Below are 7,500 nucleotides of genomic sequence, written 5' to 3'. Positions count from 1 at the left end.
AACGACGGGGTTCCGTTCCAGCGACCACGTTGTTAAACAAATACTTCATTAAACGCGTTATTCTCTTTATTTCAACGAATAGCATTAATTTGCAGTCATATATTATACACAGAACTAGTTTCTGACATAGCCTACTACATACTTGGCAAAGTTCTGACAATGCTTTTTATTCATTTTATTAATCATATATTTTAACTTCATCATGTTATATCATTCAATGTTATTAATTTTTGTTAAAATTTGTATATTTTATAATGTATAATTTTCTTTAAAATATTGGACTTTATTTAACACATTTAGCCTACATTCCCGAGTTAGCCTACTCGTAAGTCAATACAGTGTTAAACTCTTCTCAGAATCTGCACATTATTTAGCAGTGACTTTCATATTCTAAATTTGATATTTCATAATTATCGTTATTATTTCTTCATCATTTATTTTTATTGTAGAGGATAGTGAGATGAAAAAAAAATAATGAATGAATTCGGTGATCAGAGGGCATATGAATGTCACTGTTAAAACGTAAAGAAAGTTTGACAACCATCTATTAAGGAAAGTGAACACTAAATTATTTGCTAAGAGGATAAGCATTTTCTAGCATTGATAAAGATTTACGGTTGCACTTCTTACCTCTACTATCATCTGATCTCTTGGGTGACATATTCGAATACATATGTAAATACACAGTTATATAAAAAATATCAAATTGTATTACATGTAAGTTTTTCATGCATATTAACCCTCTTACGCCGAAGCGGTTAAAAAAAATTGTCTCCCGTGTGCCGGAGGTGTTTCAGAGTGAGCAGAAGCGGAAAAAATATTTTTTTCAAAATATCACAGCGCGCTTAGTTTTCAAGATTAAGAGTTCATTTTTGGCTCCTTTTTTTGTCATTGGCTGAAGTTTAGTATGCAACCATCAGAAATGAACAAAGTTATCATTATCATATATAAATAATGCGATATATGATAGCGCAAAAATGAAATTTTCATAATATAATTGTATTCAAATCGCGCTGTGTGCCAAACGGTTTAAGGTAACAAGTTACTTTCTTTTTCGTTGTAATGTACACTAAATTGCAATCATTTTGGTATATAACACATTGTAAAACGATAAAAGCAACACAGAGAAAATATTATCACAAAATAATGCATGAATTCGTAATGATGCGGACGTAAACAAATATTTTTTTCTTAAATTCACCATAAATCTAAATATTGTCCTAGAGACTTCCAATTTCTTTCAAAATGAAGACAAATGATTGAATATTACTATACTGTAAGAGTATTAGCTTACAATTGCAGTTTTGACCATATCTGACGAGTTTTAAAATTTGACCGAATGTCGAATTTTTTTATATATATATTTTTTATATGCAATTATTTCGGAATAAGAAAAGCTACCAACTTTCAAATATTTTTTCGTTTTATTCTACATGAAATTGCGCACATTTTCATATATAAAACTCTATGAAATGCCTAATATGAAATGGAGCAAATATTCCGAGAATGGTACGTACGCATTTGGAGATTTGTGGAGGAGAATCCGCGCGCGGAGGGAAGGAAAGATTTTTTTTGTTTTTTTTAAAATTCAACCATAAATCTAAATATTTTGCTAGAGACTTCGAATTTGTTTCAAGATGAAGATAAATGACTGAATATTACTAGAATATAAGAGTTTTAGCTTACAATTGCGTTTTTTAACCATGGTAGGAGTCAAAGTTGACTGAACGTGGTTTTTTTTTTCTATTTATCGTGATTTATATGCAAATATTTCAAAAATGAGAAAAGCTACAACCTTCAATTATTTATTTGTTGTATTCTACATGAAATTGCGCACATTTTCATATATAAAAAACTATGTAACGGCTATTTAAAATGGTGCAAACATTACCACAATTGCACATATTATTTTTTTTGGAAAGAGTTACCGCGCGCAGACGTAAGAAAATTTTATTTTTTTTCATAAATTCACCATAAATCGAAATATTGTGCTAGAGACTTCCAATTTGTTGCAAAATAAAGGTAAATGCTTGAATATTACTAAAAATATAAGAGTTTTAGCTTACAATGCGTTTTTCGACCATTTCGGTAGAGTCAAAGTTGACCAAAGGTTGAAATTTTGGCAATTATCGTTATTTATATGAAAATATCTCAAACTGATAAAAGCTACACTCATGAGTATTTTATTGTTGTATTCTACATAAAAATGCACACATTTTCATATATAATACTTCAGTAACAGCTAATTTACAATGGTACAAAAATTATGTCAAAGTGACGAAATAATTTTCCGAGATGTGTCACAGATACTTTTTTAGTGCGGCAAGAAAGAATTGCGCGTTGCGCGTCCTGCGTAATGATTGTAAACAAAAACACACCTTGATCCGTGAACTCCCAGCATCCCCCTAGGCGCGTGATTCAAAAGTTTTTCAGGCTGGTAGGCCTATAAGTATTTTTCCCCCTTTTTTCCGAAGAATTTTTAAAAAAAAAACTTTTGTAAGTCGACGTTAAAATACGTCCAGGTCGCACACGGGAGACAAAAAATGTCGACCAATAAAATACGTCCGGTCGGCATAAGAGGTTAAGAGTAAGGAATTTACGCATGCCAAATGTCTCAGTCTTGGTTGACTTGGTAGAGATTTCTCAAGTGGAATATTTAAAAAATATATTTATTTTTCAGTTAATATAGAAATCATAAATTTGAAAATCACATTTTTCTTTTTCATCATAAAGAATTCACACATTTTCTTTTTATTACTAAGAATTATTCTCACCAAAACAAAGGAGATATGGCATAATTTTTGATTCCTTGAAGTTGTAAACAAACGTGGCACCACCCGTTCGGCTGTGCAATGAACCCATGGTGGCTGAATCAAGCCATCCAGGGGAGTTCCCCGACCATAGAATGCCAACTTTAAGAGGTTCAACTATATAGCCTTTCTTTACAGAGTATATTAAAGTCTTTTTTATTGTTTTAGCCATAGATTTAAAGGTTTCAAAACCTAGGCTAGGCTAGATTATGTTGGCACTGATAGCCTTTCTCTTGATCACCATTGGCAATGTTTTTATTTTAATTTTTTGTTTTTTTTCTCTCATGTTGTCAGTCGTAACTAACTCCGAGTTGTCGTATAAAAACAAGTATGTCGTTAAATGAGGAGTACTATGTAGAAAAATATAGTATTCCTTCCAACCTAAAATCAAAACTAATAATTCAAGAAGTGAGTTAGTGCCTTATGTTAAACAGGGGTTTTATCAATTAATTAGATGATTAAGAGCTAGCTAAATTCTAAAACTTAAGAAAATCTCCTTTAAGTAGACTATTCAGAGAGTGTCTAGAATATCAAAGAAAAAGTCATTTATGTAATTTGTGAAGAATCGTAGTTTTTTAATTGCAGTGTAAGGGATTAGTATTAGTGATTTACTTAACTTGGAATGGTGTTTTCTAGTCTTAATTTCTGTTTAATGAATGGTGTTATTGCTCTTCCTATTTCCTTATATATTTGTATATGTTACTTACCCAACAATTATATTGCTAAGAGTTTCTACTTGGTGGCAGCCTAAATGCAAATTTCATGGGTAGTGCTTCAATGGCTCAGTGTAGGTATGCAGTGGAATCTAGGATAGAAAGTATCAGGTAAAAAAGTAACAAGAAAAAATGTAATGGAAAGAAAGCAACAAGAAATAATGCAACAAGAAAGAAACTAGAAAAAAAATATCACCAGGTTTTCACATTACGTTTTGATAATTTGTGCACTGCTTTGAACGCAAAGAAAAACAAAGGTGAAAATATTCACAAAATCCACAGTACAAAAATATATAAATGATCACTGAAGGAAGCAGAAAGGAGATTCCACTCTTAATTGGAATCTAGTAAAGTGATATACTAGTAGTTATTGACAGATTGGTAACTCCAGCCACTCATTCGATACTGCATTTACCTATTGCTTAGCAAGGGTTATAACGTATTACCTAATGACCCTTGTTAAGTTTCAACAAGCATTTCAGCATGTGCTGTAGGTAACTACACTATTATCCAAATGAATTGCTGATTTGGTGTTTTGCTAAAAAATAATGTGCTCACTGTTTCAGAGTTTTACAGATCAGAATGCTAGCCTACTTCATACGAGTAACTGCGTACATAGCCAGTAGCAGCATGGAGGTCCAAAAGAGTAATAAGGGTGGCACCAAGATTAGTTTTTGAAGGGTACATATATACACGTTCGTACAACCAAAAGAACAAATTTGGTGGAAATGTTCAGAGAAAGGATCAGACATTGTAGAGGAAGTCTTAAGCACTACACACCAGTTGGATAATCCACAACCACACTTCTGACCAAACCAGCATGACCTACGCTATGTGTCATAACATGATGAAGCAGCAAACAGCCACCTCCCTGGACAAACCATCCCAAATCTTTGCCCAAGCAGTTGCCAGTCAAGACCATGATGTTCAGAAGTGTTTCCGTGAAGAGAACACCAAGCGATCCCTCTGGTATCAACGGCGCACATCAGCAATCCCTGAAAACCAAATATACAGCTTCATATTTGCTAGGTTATTATTATTAATAGGGCAGCTGCAGAGGACCATCTACATGGATGGTAACTTCAGATGGCACCACCACATTTCACTCAGGTTTATGTGCTCGAGGTTTCATTCGGTGATAGTTATGTTTCATGTGTCTATGCTCTGCTATAGAAGTCAGAGCAGTGTACTTGGGGTTTTGTGTGATGCTATCGGAGTTAGGATTCAACCTTCAGGTACAGACAGTTGTGAGCGACCTCGAAGATGCTGTTTTATGTGCAGTGAGTGCCAGCTTTGGTAGAGAAGTGGACAGCAAGGGATGTTTCTACCACCTTAAACAGAGCACTTGGTGTAAAATTCAAGGGATTGGTCTTACACAACATTACCATTCAAACCTGGGGTTCCGGCCTTTCTGCAGCATGTTGGATTGACTTGCCTTCCTGCCCACTGATCAGGTACAAGAGGGCATGGAGTACCTAAAGACCATTAGTCCTCCAGAGGCAGAGGAAAACTGGTAGACTATATTTTGAATCAACCTACATCTTGGGTACTACAGATCCTGACAGATCAAGGATTCACAGGATGTCAGGCTGCTTCTTGTACCCCTTAAGTAACCCCCCTAATGTCCAGAATGTCCATGAAGCTACATTACAAGGAAACTCCCGTACCAACAATGTATGTGAAAGTTGGAATAATATGTTCTCAAACTTGGTTGGACAGCTATGGCTAACGACTTGGAGGAAATCAGATGGATTGACCGAATCCAGGCTATAATCTTCAGAGAGGCCAGGGATGCTGGTGCATCCTTCATTTCACATTCCTGGATAGCTAAGTACATTAAAAGAGATGAATCCTTTGTTAAAAGAAACTGGAACAAAAATCCATATGACTGTCATTGCGAAAAGAGTGAGAATCTTTGAAGGCCTTTAGTCCTTTCTCTGGAGTCAAAAGATATCATAGCTGAGGCATTGGGTAGACCAAGAAAGTCTTTATGTAAATTGGCGCTTGAACTAGAAACTAAAAGAGGAAAGAAGAGAAGTTATAGTGCTGTATATTGTGAGTTGAAAAAATCTGGTATCAAGCCATTTCATGTTATGAGGAAGCCCAACATCACTCAGCAACAGAGAGAAGACTGTGCATGGTTTTGTGGTTCATTTCTTAAGGATTGGGATGAAGCTGACTTTCTCCATGTTGCCACATCAGATGAATTCTTCATTTACAGAGTCAGGAAGCCAAATCATAAAATGACATCATTTGGGTTGCAAAGTTGGATGATATCAACAATGATGTGCACTATCGCCAAGTTGTGGAATTTCCTGAATGTTTGGGAATTTTTCTCTGTTTCACAGCCAAACAGTTAATGTGGATCATCAAAGAAAAAGGACAGTCATGGAATGGCAAATACTTCAGAGAAACTGATTGAGTATTTCCTTTCCTCAAAGATTTTTGCATGATAAGGCACCATGTTTCAAGGCTCTTCAGACACAGGAGCTGCTTTGAAACAGTGGTATCGATTTCTTCTCATCAAGTGAATTTCCAAGTAGCTCCCCTGACCTTAATGTGTGTGAAAACATTGGTAGTATCTTAAAGGATTGTGTCGAAGCGCCCACAGTGAACTATGATGGTATACCAAGCCTCGACGACCTGCAAAGAGAGGTGTGCTCAGGGAAACGGAGTTTGAGTCTTAGCTTTTTTGCGCTTTGCTGAAATCATATCCCTCAAGAATGCAGGATGTGGTACAGGCAGATGGAGGCCACACAAAATATTAAATACTCAGAGAGAAACTTAAATAAATACCTGTTCTGAATTACTTTTGCTTTTGTCCATATCAATTTTAGTTTATGCTGTAGAGGGGGGGCCCCTTTAATTTTGAAACACCCTGTATATATGTAATAATATGAGACTACATAAAGTATTATTGTGTACGGAGAAGTAAATCATAGCTTTTTAAAATAGTCAAGGAAAAGATGCATATTCGTTGTTTGTATTTTATGAGGGTGTCTCTGCGCTTAGGCAAAGGACCAGACAACAGCACCATCTATTAACTAAAAAAATAACTCAGACAACAGCACCATCTATTAACTAAAAAAATAACTAAGTGTAGTTCACGTATTTAAGTCAATTTTCAACTTAAAAACGCTTCATATAACAAAAATTAACCATGTCACAGATGAATAGAGTTTCTAGAGATTAATTTACGCCAAATAGAAGCAAGAAAATCGCTCTAAATTGAGTTAAATACAGTGAAATAATCTTACCTCCGCCCTCAGCTGATTTTTTCCAAGCCAAAACTTGATCAGTTTGTTTGTATTTTATAACACAAATAGTAATACAAAGACTACATACAGTATTATTAGATACAGCGACATACAGTATTATAGGATACAGCGAAGTAAAGGATAACTTTTTAAAGAGCTGAGGAAAAGATGCATATTCATTTTGTTTGTACTATTTTTATGAGGCAGTCGGCGGCACTGGCTTATACGGAGGGTAAACCCAGTTATGAATATATTTAACAAGCCTCATAAAACTGAAATGCCAATGAGCGATACCGACTGTAACCGTGGGCTGCCTGTATAATTAAAAATTATAGATGTTTTCATGGCATTTAATTTATGTAGTCTTCTATGTTTGCCTTACAATCTTCTTTTCATCAGCATGTAGCTGGTATATCAGGAAACTTGTTTTTAAGTTTATTTCTTCTGACATGTCGACACCAACACTGACAGTCGTCTGTTTGAGTACAAAAGCTAATGAACTTGGATACGTGATGTACAGTGTATAGCAAGTGGGGTGTTTACAATTGGTGGGTTAGTTAATAGGCTGAATTTTGAGTAGTCAATAGTTGGTGATGAAATCTGTCCTGGAGACGTTGTGATCATCTAGGCCTAACTGGTATTGCTGCTGGAGCTGAGTTTTGCTCGAGTATCGTCCACTGTTGTAGTTGGTATTACTATAGGCCATTCAGGTGACATGCT

General features: G+C 35.1%; 1 protein-coding gene across 1 annotated transcript in view; it reads left to right on the top strand.

Annotated features, from left to right (window-relative positions):
• The window catches only part of LOC135222605 (protein MON2 homolog), a 325,482-nt gene that overhangs the window by 161,342 nt on the left and 156,640 nt on the right, over positions 1-7,500 (top strand).

The sequence above is a fragment of the Macrobrachium nipponense genome, chromosome 8 (assembly GCF_015104395.2).
Source record: "Macrobrachium nipponense isolate FS-2020 chromosome 8, ASM1510439v2, whole genome shotgun sequence".
Taxonomy (NCBI): Eukaryota; Metazoa; Arthropoda; class Malacostraca; order Decapoda; family Palaemonidae; genus Macrobrachium; species Macrobrachium nipponense.
This window is presented reverse-complemented; position numbering and strand designations above follow the sequence as displayed.